This window comes from Chroicocephalus ridibundus, chromosome 5 (genome assembly GCF_963924245.1).
Source record: "Chroicocephalus ridibundus chromosome 5, bChrRid1.1, whole genome shotgun sequence".
NCBI classification, from domain to species: domain Eukaryota; kingdom Metazoa; phylum Chordata; class Aves; order Charadriiformes; family Laridae; genus Chroicocephalus; species Chroicocephalus ridibundus.
In genome coordinates, this window is record NC_086288.1 from 7387666 (window position 1) to 7403457 (window position 15792).

At 46.6% G+C, this 15792-nt stretch overlaps 1 protein-coding gene across 4 annotated transcripts in view; it reads left to right on the top strand.

Moving 5' to 3' along the window:
- Positions 1–15792, top strand: part of SLC4A4 (solute carrier family 4 member 4) — a 207645-nt gene that overhangs the window by 95203 nt on the left and 96650 nt on the right. The window lies entirely within an intron of this gene.

A 15792-nucleotide genomic window follows, 5' to 3' on the forward strand; every position in this document is an offset into this window, starting at 1 on the left:
AGCAGCTTCACGTGGGTCTCCTGTCTTGGGCCAGTGAAGTCTTTGGCTGTAGCCAAGTTCATTTTGAGCCAAACTTGGTGTTGCTGTAGGTACGTTGCTCTTGCAGTCGATGACAGCTTCGTTCTTAAGCTGACTGGGATGAGCTAGGACACTACCAGGGGGGTATCTAGTGGCCTCCTCGAGGTCTTGGGGCCATGGCTGACATGGCGAGCCAGAGGGTCCCTTGCACATCTGGCTGGTGATTTGGAACCATCCTCTTCCAACGCATGGAGGGCTCGGTGGAGCTTGTCCAAGTCCAACTGCAGTGGTGCCGTTCTCTGTCCTGACACTGGACAGGGGGAGCCTGTTAAAAGCCCACGCGGCAGAGACTCGGTGCAGAAGAGAAGGTGCTCTGTCCTTGGAAGCCCGTGGCTTCAGAAACATAAGGTCAGTGCTTAACTCGTTGTAAAAACATCCTCCTCCGATTAAATCCAGTGTGACATTTTTGCGAGCGATGTGGGTTTGGTGTCCTTCATTTAGGAAGAACAGACAGATTTTTACATAGCAAGAGGAAGAGTAAATGTTTTGCAAGAAATATTTTGCTTCCTATCAAGGTCACGTATTTTCTTTCAGTTATGCAAAGCATGTGCTGAAAATGGGAATCTCTAGTTGAGGACAGCTTTCAAATGCAGTAATCTTAGAAAAGAAATCCTTGAGGTTTATTGCTCACAATTTCCTGTCTCTCTGGGGGATAAAAAACAAACGTGTTTTGAAGAAAAGCTTTTTTTTTTTTATGGAGACCAGGTCCTCCTTTGTCTGTGACCCTGCAGTGAATCCAACCATTCCCATCTTTGACGTGATATTGTTGGCAGACGTTTGACTTCATCTCAACATCGAGCCGAAGAACCGGGGTTGTGGTTGAGGGAACAGGTATCTGAAAGAGCCGCCCGCTTCTCCGCGGCTTCTCGACTGCCACAAAGTTGAGAAACACCTGGAAAACAGCTTCTGACTTCTTTTTCCTACACGTTCTTTTCTTGCATTTGATGGAAACACGTAGCAAATAGTCCCATGTGATGGAGTTGTCCTTAGGGTGTTGGATGAGGTTGGGATATTGAGCAGTGGACAGTGTTTGTTGCAGCCCACGGGTGGAAGAGGTGCTGGTGTAGTCCAAGTACAGCAGTTAATGAACAGCAGATTGCTGGCAGGTTTATTTTATTATCTTTTTTTTTTTTTTTTTTTTTTCCCTCCTGAGTTTGCTGCTGCCTGAAATCCATTTACTAAAAACTCGGGGGAAGAGAACAGATCGATGTTGATGCATGAGCACATGTGCTGTCCTCAGTTTGACTTCACATGTGCTGCTGCATCAGTCGAGGTTTCCAAATTCTTTGAACTCTTCTTTGAAAAACAGAAAGCGCGGAAGACTCGGTAACGTTTCCTGTGTACAGATGAGTGCAGCCCTTCGCAAGAGATGATTTTCTTTTTCACTAATTGCTGTAGCAAGAGCCCGTCGGTTCGTTTGTGGCCCCAAACTGCTGGCCTTGGCTCGCTCTGAAAGAAATGAAGTCCCCCCCAAGAAGTTCATTTTCCTTCTTTGAAACTTCTTCAGGGTGAGGGACATGGCAAAGGGGATTTCAGTGACACGTATTTGTGTTGCTCTTCGCTGGATCCCTGGCAAGGTTGTCGTCGAGGGTTGGGGAAACGAGGAGATTCCTCCTCTCTCTGCAGCCGCTTGGATTTACATAGAGCTTGAAGCAAATACTTTGAACCGGGGGGCGGGGAGACGTTGGGGAATTTAATTTCCCTGAAAATCAACTATGGATTTTTAACACAATTTCCCGTCTCTTTTTAAAAGTTCAATAGGCTTTAAGCCAAGCTTTTTTTTTTGTTTAAAAAAAAAAAAAAAAATCCCTTCTCTCGGTGTGTATTTGCATACACAAATAAAACTGTTAAAATTCTGCTGTCTGAAATGGCCGAGATGGATCCGTGTGTGTCTTGGCACGTGCCTTACACATTCTCAACGAATTCCTTTCCCCTCCGCAGCTTCCGGGCTGCTCCTTCCCCTGTTGGCTGGGATGATGCTTCTTTTCTCCTGGAGCCATGCAAAAATGTGCACCTTGCTCTGGAGAAAAGTTAGTAGCCGAAGTAATGTGTGAGGCAGTTCGTCAGGGAGCCTGGTTTGCCTTAAAAAATAAAAGAAACTACAATCTTGGGTGCCATCAGTGGTTTGAATCAGCGAGCAGGAAGCTTTAATTTAAATAGTGGATTTTAATCTGGCTATATAGTTTTCATCATTTCCTAAAGGGAAGTTGATCCTCAATGATTGATTTGCTGTTACTCTGTCTTTCACGTGGAATCGATCATTCCATTTTGGTAGCCAAGTCACACTTAGAAATACTCGCTTTAATTCGAGAACGTAATCTACGGGTTCAGCGTCTGCAGGTTGTAATCGACAGGTTCAGTGTCTTAATTTTTGTGCAGTAGGAAGTAGGAACTCATGCATTTTTTTAATTGACTGGAGGCAGAACACAACCCCCTAGATTTAGGCTTCTCTGCGTGGGTGTTGGCGTACAGTATAGGCATTTAGAAATTGCCGTTTTGGTGGCTGGGGATGTAGATATCTTGCACCGTCAAGCCCGGGAGGGATTCGGCAGCCCCCGAAGCACCTTCTGGCTGCTCAGCCGAATTTCTCCCTCAACTCTGCCTTCACCTGGCTGGACTCTCCTAGGATACATGGAAACGCCACCTGAGGATGTCTGAGCTCAGGTGTCCACGCCGGTATGCGGCTGGAGATCGAGAGGGATACCTTTTCATATAACCTTTGTCAAACTCTATGTGGATGGAAACAAAAATATAAGTTAAACAATTAAAAATAGGGGAAGGGCGCCTTTGTTTGTATTGGTGCAACCACCTGGGGGTTTTGGTGTTTGGGGTTTTTTTCCCCCAGTTGAAATCACTTCAGGAATCAAGGGAAGTATTATCTGAGCTAATGAGGGAGTGGAGTTCCCCGTTCTCCTTAGATCTCATCTTCCTCCCCCTTTTTTAGCCCAGAATTCAGAACAAATAAACAACATCTTCTGCTTTGTCACCTCCCATTTAATTTCTTTAATGAGTTGAATCATTTAATACAGTAAACTGGCAGTAATGTTCTTTCTGCACTGTAGAAGATACCACTGTCAAAAACTGGTTTAGCACATTAGCATAGTGTCGGCTGGGATGACTAGTTAGTGATTCTGCCTAACTAGTCACGAGGGGGAACGATTTTAACCTGAAAGAGGGGAGATTGAGATGAGATCTGAGGAAGAAATTGTTTGCTGTGAGGGCGGTGGGACCCTGGCCCAGGTTGCCCAGAGAAGCTGCGGCTGCCCCATCCCTGGAGGGGTTCAAGGCCAGGTCGGACGGGGCTTGGAGCAGCCTGGGCTGGTGGGAGGTGTCCCTGCCCAGGGCAGGGGGGTGGCACTGCATGGGCTTTAAGGTCCCTTCCCACCCAAACCATTCTATGATTCTTCTGCATCTATGCAAGAAGAAAATAATTTTCCGACTTGCTGGAGTTGAGTTCTTGTCCTGTGAGTGTCCACTGCTTCTGTCACTGCCAAGGTGCGATTCTTCGTGCCTGCCCTGCTGCCAAAAGGAATAACCTGCCCATACGTGTCTTCAGAAGAGGAGATCCTGTAGGAAGACTGTTGTCATTCCCCATCATTTCCTGTAGCTCTTTGAAATGAAAGGGGAAGGTCAGAAGTCCAGCAAACTTTTCAGTACTGTTAAAACCACTTCTGTTTTTCATCCCTGTCCCTAAAATCACATGCTCTGCTTCAAAACGTAATTAACTTCCAAGAAAAGGACACAAATAGATAAAACACGAACTGCTTTCTTACCAACAGTCTAGGACATTGACAAACAAGAAAAAAAAAGATTTAAAATAATTGCAACTTCTTCCCTCTTTCCCACTACGTTCCATTTTTGCTCATCCTTAGCTCAGTAGGAGATGAATTCATTTTGGGCCCCGTGCTAAACTGGGCATGAGAAGAGGATCAAGCACACCACGGCTCTGTAATAGGCACTGTCATCTCACGGGGAGGACACTGCAGTGGAGTCGGGCAAGCCAAGTTGCATTTTTGGCTCTCTCTGTCGCTAACCCTCTGGGTGATCTTGGCCGGTTTACCGCTCCCGTTGTCCGCTTCCTTCCAAAATTGTGTGTTGGTCACAAGTCTATGAAAGAGCACCCTGGCCTTCTCCAGAGCTTCGCCAGCATCTCCCTTTTTTTCATCCCTCCGGTTGATTTTACTACAGGCATTCTGTGGACATCACGTGAAGATTACTTGAAAATGTTACTTGTTCTTTGCATTATTAATATTTTTTTTAATGCAGGGCTTATAAGGGTATGCTGAGACTTGCAGTGTAGAATTTGCATTGCTGCTATTTGCAAATGCTCCGTCAGCTCCAAGGGGATGAGAAAGAAACGGTGAACATTGGGAGTAGGGACCTGAAGAAAATAGGAACTGTCTGGTTGTCACGCTGGTGTCTTAGCAGCTACGGGAAGATAACTATGCTAGAAGTATAAAATGAATTGATAAGACTGAGGTCATTTGAAGGTTAAAAATTAGCCTGTATGCAAATTAGATACGTTTTATAAGCAAGTTCTGTTGAGGCAAGTTAAAACGAATGCGTGGAGTTGTCATCTGTACAAAACCCCAGCTGTATCGACGGCTGTGATGGGACAGCGTAATTGTGTTTCGGGTGGAGGACAGTCACCTGCATTTGAAAACAGGAGATGGTTTTCCTTCCTTTTATCTGTGTGTGTGTGTATATATATCTCAACAGCGTCGTTACTGCAGGAAAGGATCAGGTCTGTCCTTTTCCTGCAAGAGACAGCTGATGACGCGGTTATTCTCCCTTGGAAAGCCATGGGTGCTGACATCTCCCACCTGCACTTATGGTTGCTGGTGTTCCTCCACACGTGATGCTCGGCAGAGAGGACACACGCAGGGTGTTAGGTGGCCCGGGGTGCTGCCCTGGCCGCCGGCACTGTCTACAGGCAGAGAGGCTATTCATAGAGCTGAGAACCAGATGATTCCCGGTGTTACGTGAGTGCTGACTCCGGGGATTACGGCGGGGGGTGGTTTGAGGTAGCAGGAGATCAAGTCCACGGGACGTGCGTGCTGGCGAGAGAGCTGGGATTTCAAAAACTATCGTCTTGGAACTGAAGGATGCATTAACCTGAGGACATGTGATGGGGAGAGTTCGGGTTTGATGTACAAGCTCGTTTGCGGGTAGAGCAGAGCTTAGGCGTGCACTTGCTACTTCTCAGTATTTAATTAAACTCCTGCTTTGGGGACTTGGGGACCTGCTGGTATTCGCCAGGCACATAAAACACAGACCCGGCACGTCAGAGCTTGGAGGTTGGTAGTGCACGCTGTCAGTGCTGGTGTGGTTGTACCCGTGGTGTGAGCCATTGGTGAAGCGTCTCACCCCGCCTACGCTCTTAACGATGCTGTAGTGCCAAAAAAAGTCCAACGGAAGGGTTGTCAGGGGGCTGGTTTTAAGCATTTGTTTCTGGTAAGGCTTTATTGCTGCCATAGGGTAGAAAAGGTCGGTGCTGGCGGTCTCATCTGCGTTGACTTTTAAAGCCGTTACTGATGACTTTTGCAAAAATTCTGTCATACGTTCACCAAGTGCTTCAACTTCCAGAGTGTAACTTTCAGGGCAATAGGAAAAAAAATTCTGGAGGTTTGCTCTTTCCCTCCCCACAAGTTACATGATGTATGGGTTTAGAATTGTAAAGGAAGCTGAATGAAAGCAGCCGGTTTTAAGCTATTCGGGACTCAGGCAATTGAAGAAATTACTGCACAGAGGGCAGAACACGTATGTAATTAGAATTACATCTGTACTTGCTACTGCGTTTTTTTTCCTTGCTGCCTAAATCATGTTCTGATAGATCCAGGAAATTCCCTAAATTAATGGCATCCAATGAATTATGAATCACTAGTGCAGTACTCTTCTGCGAACAGGGAAGCCGCGCGCTCAGACACTCGTAGGGCCGTTGAAGATAAACTCAACGGGACCATAAAGTCGTAGCAAAGGCAGTCTGAATAGCGAAGCATTTGGGTGGTAGGTCACTCCCATCTTAGCCGTCTATACATTAAACGTTACACTAAAACGTTTTATTATCTCCTTTCTTACACTTGTGCGATAGCACGTAGACAGTTATAAAGGATAATCTAGGGTCCTGGCCTGTGTCTTTGCCAAAATGTAATTGTCAGGACTTGAAATTTCCATTTAGGTATCTACCTCGGGCTCACATTTCTTCTGGGGAAGAGGAGGAGGAAGGAAAGCAGGGATAAATTTCTATTTAAAATTCTAGAAACGGTTTCAGAGAACCTAACAAAAGCGATCCTTATCTCTGGAAACTTGTGTTTTACGTCGGGCGCTAGAAATGAAAACATGTATCCCGTGTGCTAGGGGCATCAGCAGAAACTTGTATAAAGCATTTTTTGGAGAGCTTTTAGCTTACCAGCAGCACCGTTTTTGTCAAAATCGATTGCATCGCTACTGAAATGGCTCATCAGCGGCTCCGTACTTGAGAAACGGGCCTCAGGAACTGTACGGAAGGCAGTTGTATGGTGCTTTGCTGTCGATGGTGAGAATTCCCTCCTGACCGGGCTGTGACCTGAGGGTTTCATCTGGAGCTCAGCCTTCTGGGGGACGTCCCTCCCCTGCTCTGGCAGAAGGGTTTCCTTGGCGTGCTGCTCCCCAGCAGTACTTGCCGGACTGGCCTTCCTGAGCCCAGACAGCAGGGAGGGAAGTGTCAGCAGCAGCGTTTGGGCCAGGGTTTTCATAAACCTGGGCAGAAGATGGGTGGAAGCCTGTGTGCTTGCATTTCCATGCCCTCAAGACGGGGTGTAGGTAGGATTGTCTCTTAATGACATCTTACCCATTCAAATCTCCTGCAGTTGTAGGTATTACCTGTCTGAGCAATGTGCTGTTTATTGTCGTTATTCCAGCACCTTCAGCTTTTCCCTCTGCCACCATCTGATCTCGAACGTGAAGCTTCTGCACCTGCTTTTCCTGTAGATTCCCTTTGGAAGGGCCAGGGTAGCCTGTTACGGAAAGCTTCAACTTACTTTCAGGGTCACGTTTCAGTGGGAATAACTTGGTGAGCACGACTTTGTCTCTCCTTATTGCCATCAAGCTGACAAGTTTGTCGTTAGCTTATCTTAAAGCAGTCTTGTGCTTTGCTTGGCTCCTGTGGGAAGCGCAGGGCGTAGGTGAACGGCTGGTTGGGGAGTTCAGCACGTCTTTGGCCATAATGTCGTTTTCTTCGCTGTCGCCGCAGATATAATCTGTTGTTAATCCCCCAGGTCTTAAACCTGTGACTCCCCAGAGAGGACCCGAAGCCTTTTGTTGATTTTGATTTGCAGCCTTATTACAGACAAATTAATGTACATGAGTGACAGCACGCCAACGAGAGACGAGAAGAAAATGAGTAATTAACATATATTGGGTATTACTGATTGCTTTTATGATTATCTGGATTTTAAGGTATTAGCTGGAAAAATAACTCCTAATCCCTTATTAAAGATAAAAGGCAAGTCATTAAAAGTAGAAGGTTGTTTTCAGTCCTGAGAAGCACTGGAAATATGTCTTGGCTCCAGCAGCAAACTAACCTTGAAAGCCTGTAATTCCGAGTTACTCAGCTTAGTTGTTCTCCTCGGCAAGGGAACTGCTGAAGTTTCCCATGTGCTGGGAGGTGGAGGGGGATGCGAGACAAAGCGACCCTTGTCATGCGAACTGCGTGCTTGGCAGCAGGACAGGGGCCTTTGAATCTTGGTATTAACCGAGCCCTGCTCAGCTGCCGGGCTCTGAACTTTCGACAGCGCAGCCCGAGGTCTCTTAACTGCGCGGTGCGCTTCTGCTGGCTGGGCTGGAGCTTCACGTTTCTGTTGGGGGCACATCTCCTGTGAGGAGCTCCCATCACACCTCGACTCCATTCTACCTTCCCAACAGCAGTGCCTGCCCTTGTGGCCATCTGCCTTGGGTTCCGCACCCATCCGCCTTGGGTTCCGTGTCCATCTGCCTTGGGTTCCGCATCCATCCGCCTTGGTTCCATGGCCATCTGCCTTGGTTTCATGATCACCTACCTTGGTTTCATGGCCATCTACATTGGTTTCGTGGCCATCTATCTGTTTTCACGGCTGTGTGCTAAGCTGAATCTGCAAAATAGACTGGTCCAAGCCCAAACTGCTGATGCCAGCAGGGAAGGGGGATGAGTGGCTGAAGCACCGGGAGCAAAACGACGTTAAAGCTCAGGAGGGGTGATGTTCGCGTGTTGCTATTCTTAAACCCACCCAGAGCGAGCGCGTGTTCCTGGGGTCAGAAGGAGAGCAGCAGCACCCCTTGCTGAGTTACAATAATTAATCATTTGCAGAAACTTGCCACACGCTAAGGCTTTCTTAATAATCAAGTATTTTTTTTTTAAAAAAAGTACATTCCTTATTTCTCATTAATGAAATTTGAGCAAAACTACAGAGTTTTTAAGTTTAATTCCCGTATTTTAACAGTTCAGTGTTTCAACATATCATATTTATATACTTCTACTATACTTTCCAAAAGCAATTTAAAATGCAGTGGGACCAATTAAAAAGAAATAAAGGTAGCATTTAACGACTCTGAGGAGACCAGTACTCGTAAAGCGATTTACATTTCAGGAAATGCTGTTTTGATGGAGTACGTTTTGGAAAACCCTGCTCGTTTCTGGTTTGCCCTTTCCATCCCAAGTTGTTTAAAAGATTATCACTAGTACCTAGCTGATTTGTTCTCTTTTTTGTTGGGGTTTTTTTTCCCCCCTTGTTTGTTTGTTAAGTTCTGGGCACTGCTGAAGGCCAACTGTGCTGCTGAGTGCCATGTGCTTTTGCAGATGAGGCCACTTTTTTGTGCTTGAGGAGGGATTTAAGAAGTACAGGTAGAGTTTGACTCCCTGTTGAGTCGGTCAAGGTCAACTCCCTGAATGGAGAGAGGAAGCAGTTGTTGTTTTGGACTTATTTTGCTGTTTTCCTGTGGCTGCTCTTGAGGGACAGCACGTGGAGCCAGACCGGTTGTGCTGGGGCAGCCCTTGGTGTTTCAGAGTTAGTTAGCATAGAGGGTCCCGAAAAAAAAAAATTTTTATGGAGTTAAGGATGTAATAACTCCAGTCAGGGTGTATCTGATAAAGGTCACTTCAGTTCTGAATGAGAACGTCCCTGCAAGAAACTTACGTGACTTCTCTAATGCATGTTAAACCAGTCGCTTTGGTTTAATTGCTTCTGGTGTCTCCGTTCAGCCCGCTCCGGTACGTCTGTGCGCCATCCAGAGGGATTTGGGTGCGGACTCCTGAACAGAGCCTTTTGGGCTGCCACAGGACACACAGTTAATAATAGCTCCGTTTTACCAAAAGCCAAAGACATTGGAGTTTGGAGCACTTGGGGAGAAGAAGCCATGGGAATGCTTTGCACGGAAAAGACAGCGCATAAATTTTTCAAGTTGGATGCGTTTTTTTTGCAAATACTTGTAATATACAGAGATGGCTTTTTGTTACCTCGGTTGGTGATCTCCACTTCCAGACTATCATGCCAAGCAGATCATTAAAACCAGCATGGGGTTTTCAGTCTCTCTTCATTACTAAAAGTTGTTCTGAAAACCTGGCAAAGCGCTCACGTTTGGGCAGCAGATGTGATAAGTGGAGTGGAGATTAGCTATATGTGGAGTTCAGTAATGGAATAGAATAAATTAGGTTGGAAGGCACCTATGGAGGTCATCTGGTCCAAACCTCTGCTCAAAGCAGGGTCAACTTGGTAATTAAGTTATTAATGTTTGTTTCTAAGTTATGATACCATGTCCAAAGCGCTCTTTTGTTGGACAGAAGTGCGGGTGGAATAGAGCCCCAAGGAGGCATGCTGATTATTTTTTTTCCTCTCAAATCACTCTGATCTCTTTGGATGCATCTGGGCTGGCAGTGCTCGGAGCAGAGAATACTTAGATGTCTTGGGGCTCCCTTTTAGCACAGGTGGTACAAAATTCTTCTTGCCGCAGTATGGTATTGAGATGCGGCCTTGGTGTGCTCTAATCAAGGAGCTGGGAGATGTGGCTGCTTGATGTTGGTCGTCTAGGGTCATCAGGGAAGCATCCCTTGGGATCCTCCTTGCCTTCCTTGTTCCACCCATTTTGTCTAAAGTGTGTTTAAAAATGCCGATCTTCCCTCTTACGTTCCTCATGCCGAGCACAAGGAATCGCATCTTCTCCTATGGTTTCATCTTCACCGCACACACCGGAAACAATGAAGTCCGTGAATAAGCCCTGTTGTGTCCCCCTCCACAGGGAGAACGACGGAGACGATGTGATCCTGTAAAATACACCATTCGCTCATGGCCCGGCCTGATTTGGGACTAAACATGGGGTCGATCATTAGGAAGGTCAATGCTTATGCAAAAATCACCCCTGTGCGTTTTGCTAATTACAAGCAGCCATTCTGTTCAGTCCCAGCCATCCTCCAACTGACCTCCTACTTGTTTTTTCTTCCCAACTGTCTAATAATTAACAAGCTACTTAATGCACGACAAAAGACCAATTAACCCTAAAGCATTTAGTGAACTACATGTAAATTAGTTGTAAAATGTTGCTGTAAACATTAAATGTTGGGCAATTACATAAACCAGTAATTGCTAAAGTTGCATTTAGGAGCTTAAAAGAAAGAAAGGAAAAAAAAAAAAATGTGCTTAAGTCGCGCTTCGGTTCCGAGAACTCTGCTAATGGTTTTGTTTTTAACTACAGCAGCCCCGAACAGGCTGTGGCAGCTCAGATTCGCCGTGTTTTTGGTAGTGGAGGAAAAATAAAGGCATGCTAACCTTGTGCACTTTTTGAACCCGCAATGTGGTTGAACAGCGGTAGAAAGGCCTCCAAAGGGAGGTCTAGAAAGAAAGGGGAATCAGACGAAATAGTTTGTTTCTTACTGCTGCGGTAGGTGGTATTCTGTGGTGAAGCGTGTTAAATTAGTTGGGGTACCGATTCCTGGTGATTTCGTGGATTGCTTATTGTTTTCTTTGGTTTCAGGCTGTAGGAAATGGCCCAGACCTCGCTAAAACCTCGGGGCTGGACGGGCTGTGGGGAGGTGTGAGCACAAGGGGTCTCGGCCGCTTGCCGCTGTTGCGTTCATCTCTGTCTTCTTTCCCTCTTTCTGCAGACACCTTCGTGTCTGAGCTGCCAGGCATGTTAGCCGTCGAAAAAGGTTCAGTACCTTTCCACCCCATGGTGAAGTTTCACACGAAGAAGCTGGTTTGCCTTTCTGCGAAATCTTTAATCCTCTTAATTGGCTGCCTCTCTCCGAGGTGGTCCGGTTCACCCACCGGTTCTCCAGCTCCTGCTGCCTGATGTTCTTGCATAATTCATTTGCGTTGGACGCTCTGTGTGCTTATTCTCCAGTTTTTGGTTGAATCTTCCTTATGTTTCACGTTTGTTAGTTTTGCTTTGACCTAGGCTTGTGCTGGACTAAGATGTTCCTAGATGGTACGGTGAAGTGGGGCTTGGCCTCCTTATGCTGTGTATTTGTGCTTCCGTACTGCTTTTGAGCCTCTTTGTTGTTTTGGTAAAACTATATCTCCGCGTGGCTCGCTTTGCATTCCGTAAGTAGCCTCCAAATGCATCTTTAGATACCAGATTTCTCATTTTTCAGTGGAAAAAAAAGTTAGGTTTGTTTGAACTAGCTTTCTTCCTTCCTCTTTTGGCAGTATCCTTTTCCTGAGTATATTGATCTTAATTACAGCACAGTCACTTACGGAAAGCTGGCCTGTGCTTAGTTTGGATAATGGTCTATTATTTTTCTTGCACGCAATTTTGCTGGTATAGATCCTGGTTGTATTCCTTTCCCCGAAGTGGAAATATCGGATACTTATATTTGGTTGATTGAATTACAGAAATTTGCTTAAAGCAGTAAAACTACCTTCCAGTATAGGTGAGTCCTGAGCAAATCTGCTGAAGCTCTTGCCTTGCCTGAGTCAATTTTCCTTCTTGTACTTGGGAGTGGATGAGAATAGCGCTCTCCTCTTCTGCGCAGTAGGCGCCAAGGTCAACCACAACATGGGGCCAGTTGACGGGCAGCCAGGGAAGGGTATACATTGCTGGCCTGACACCGCTTCTCATCAACATCTTACTGGCCTTCTCTTCATTATTTTTTTTTCTTTTATTTTTTTTTCTTTTTACCAACTTCTTTTATCTCAACGTGTTTTCTTTTCTCCAACATTTGGTTTTTGCTGTTGACGCTGGCTAAAATGCCTGCTGTGTGATAGATACCCCGCTGGTCTGCCTCCCTGCCTCTTGCTCATGAGAGACCATCTACCTTTCAGGAGCTTAAATAAAAGGGCTCAAAACACGGCCCACGGCAGCATCTGGTGGAACTCCGCAACCTTCCACGTTGGCAGTGCGAGGGATAGCGAGGAGATGAGTTTTTCTCCTATTGAGCGTTGGGTTTGCAGGTCTTGGTCTACCTGGCTTCTGCTTCGGAGTAGCGAGGCACATCCAAAGGCCCAGACTTTGTCCGTGAACTGACAAGCCTGAAGTTAATGGGTTTTTTTTCCAGCGTAATCGTGTTCTATGGAGGTTTGGCGCTCGTGTAGGAGGTGGGGGGTGAGTCTGTGAAGCTGAGAGGAAAAAGGAGGCAGAAGCTTGAACTCTGCTTGCTGTTGCAAGGGGAAACCGGTGAAGAGCAAGAGCTGCAGAAATGTCACCGGGCTTTTGAGAACAAGTTGAATCAGGAGTTTCTTTCTGGGAAGCCAGTTGGAAGGAGTGTGCTGCTGGCAGCCCGGAGCCACTCCGAGCCTGAAGTTAATGGTGGTTAATTTTTAAAGGCAGGAACGAAACTGGTTATTGTGCCTGTATCTCAATAGGGTCTTTCTGCTGCTGAAATACCGTTGCAAGAGCCCTTTTCTGAATTGTTTTGACGTGGGGAGAAAAAGAAAAAGCCCTCAGAGGAGTGATTTATCCACTGAAAGCTTTGCTTTGCCACACTGCTAACAGAGGGTGACAGTTTCATCAGGATGGTCGTAACACGTCCAGGGATGCCAAGTGAGGGAAGTGCTGGGGACGGGCTTTTATCAGGATGTGAAACACGGAATAAGCGCAGTCGCCCGAAGTGCCGGTCTGAAGAGGTGGATCTACTTGATCAAACTTGTGTTGCTGCAGCAGGGAAGTATGAGGAAAACCAACATCCAAACATGACACGGACTGGTTTTGTAACCACTCTGTCAGGCCAAATCCTGCTGCTCGCCCAGTCAATGGAAGCATTGTCTGAATTCTTACTCTGGCTTTGCAGCTTTTTAGATAAGTGGCCGTTAACCTCTAAGAGCCATAAGGGCGGTTTGTCACTGAATGAAGCTTTTCAGAAGGTGACGGCGGGGGGGGGGGGGGGGGGGAAGAAAAGCCAAGCTTTTTCAAAGCATCTCGAAGGAGGCTGGCGCCTTACCGCTGCTGATATTCAAGATGAGGTGGCCTCCTAAGACCCGAATGGGTTTAGGCTACCGAATTCAAACATTAATGCTTATAGTTGGAGCAGGTCCAGAGGAGGCCACGGAGATGGTGGGAGGGCTGGAGCCCCTCCGCTGTGAGGACAGGCTGAGAGAGCTGGGGGGTTCAGCCTGGAGAAGAGAAGGCTCCGGGGAGACCTTCCAGCCCCTTCCAGTCCCTAAAGGGGCTCCAGGAAAGCTGAGGAGGGACTCTGGAGCAGGGAGGGGAGCCATGGGATGAGGTGTCCCTGCCCAGGGCAGGTGAGCGGGACTGTATGATCTTTAAGGTCCCTTCCAACCCCAACCATTCTGTGAAGGTAGGACACCAACCACCAGCCCAGGTTGCTCCAAGCCCCGTCCGACCTGGCCTTGAATACCTCCAGGGATGGGGCAGCCACAGCTTCTCTGGGCAACCGGGGCCAGTGTCCCACCACCCTCACAGCAAAGAATTTCTTTCTGAGATCTCATCTAAGCCTCCCCTCTTCCAGTGTGAAGCCATTACCCCTCGTCCTATCACTACGTGCCCTTGTAAAAAGTCTCCATCTCTCCAGCTGTCGAGTCCCTCTCCGTTTGAAGCGGGGGCAGGCGTTCACGAAGAAATAACAACCTGCAGAACCCTCTCGGTGCACGTATTTTGCTCTCGTACACCAGTTGGTCTCCTGCAATGACTGTAAGGAATAATAATAATAATAATAATAATAATAATAATAATAATAATAATAATAATAATAATAATAATAATAGTAATGCGCTTTTCTCTCCGTGCCTGCAGTGGACAAGGTATTTGGCAACATTTAAAACAGAGGGGGCAGAATGAAAAGAGTTGAAAGCAAAAAGCGTTGGATGCCAGAGACATTCAGTACTCCTTGAAATCCTGCCTGGCAACAGAGATGGGCTCCGTTTCAGCCGGAGACACTGGCTGAAAAGCACACGGGACAAAGGGCTCGGCACACACTGGAGCTGCAGGAATATAAAATAAAAATCCTCACACGCTTGCCCTCGGCTTCCTTCCTCTGCGGGTCGGTCCCTTCTGTCGAGCCCTCGCGGAAGAAGACTTCTAGAAGGGGCTGAGATGGTCGGAGCTGACAGAGAGATTGATTGAAGGGGACAAATAGACAATGATGAACCCCTGCTTGGGAGAAGCGCTTAATAGGCAGAAAATTGGCTATTGCAGCCGGAGGGCTGGTTTTAAAGCGCAGAGAGGGAAGGGAAAGTTTCTTCTTGTCGCTACACGGAAGTTTAAATTCAGAAAAAGAGCCCAGAGTTGTTATAGCGGTGTCCTTAAAAATCTCACTGTACTCTCACCGTCACCTAAAAAAAGGGGGCACAGGTAAACGATCGCTGGCAAACTGCATTAATAGTGTGTAGGAGGGCTTGTAGCCGATGCAAGGAAATCGGGCTACTTATTCAGGGACTGCATCACATCAAAACAGCTTTAAAATTGTCTTTGAGGGAGCCGCCTTACAGGGCTGGAAAAGAAAATGGGATCTTTTTTTTGCTCACCAGAGGCACAGGAATTTTCCCTTGTGGTAGCGTATGTTGAGCAGTTGCTTTGTGCCCGCGGTGGGCTGTTGATGCCGGTGGAAAGATGGTGGGGGCGGGGGGGAGATGTGCACGATCACTAATGTGATTAAGATGTTGAAGATGCTAGAACAAGACCCCAGCGGGATTCCAGAGAGGCAAACAGCGCCCGTCTCCGCAAGAGGCTGCGAAAGCCATACCGCTTTACAAAGGAAAACAGGGAAAAGCCAAAGGAAAAGAAAAACGCTGAGAATTAGGGAGCAATTTTTGAACTTCGTTATAAAAAGCAGTGACCGTGCCGCTAAATGGTTTAACTGGAGACTCGACTGTTATTCAGGTCCAAGGGAGGTGTGATGCCGGGCAGCATCCCTTATCTGTCCGACAGTGGGAAACGTTACAAAGCTCAGGAAAAAGCCAGGCTTTCTCTAGACGCTGCGTTTTTTGTATTAAAGTCTTTTTTTTTTTTTTTTTTTTTTTTGGCAACTGCTCGGTAATAGCTCCTTAAAAATGTGCTGCTCTAGCACTTTCATGCAACTTGAGGTGAGATGGCTGACCTCCAGGACTAGTCAAAAAATACCGTTCTTATCCATATTCTTTAATGAATTTCTTGTTATGTAGTTTATATCACGCCAGGGCTTATAAACAGTATAGTTTGTTACAGGATACAGGCTGTGGTAAAGAAGCACAGGCTATTTGTTTAGTAAAAACAAGTGTCAGTGGCATCGGTGCCTTTGATGTAATTAAAAACGGCACTCGGTGGATCTAGAAA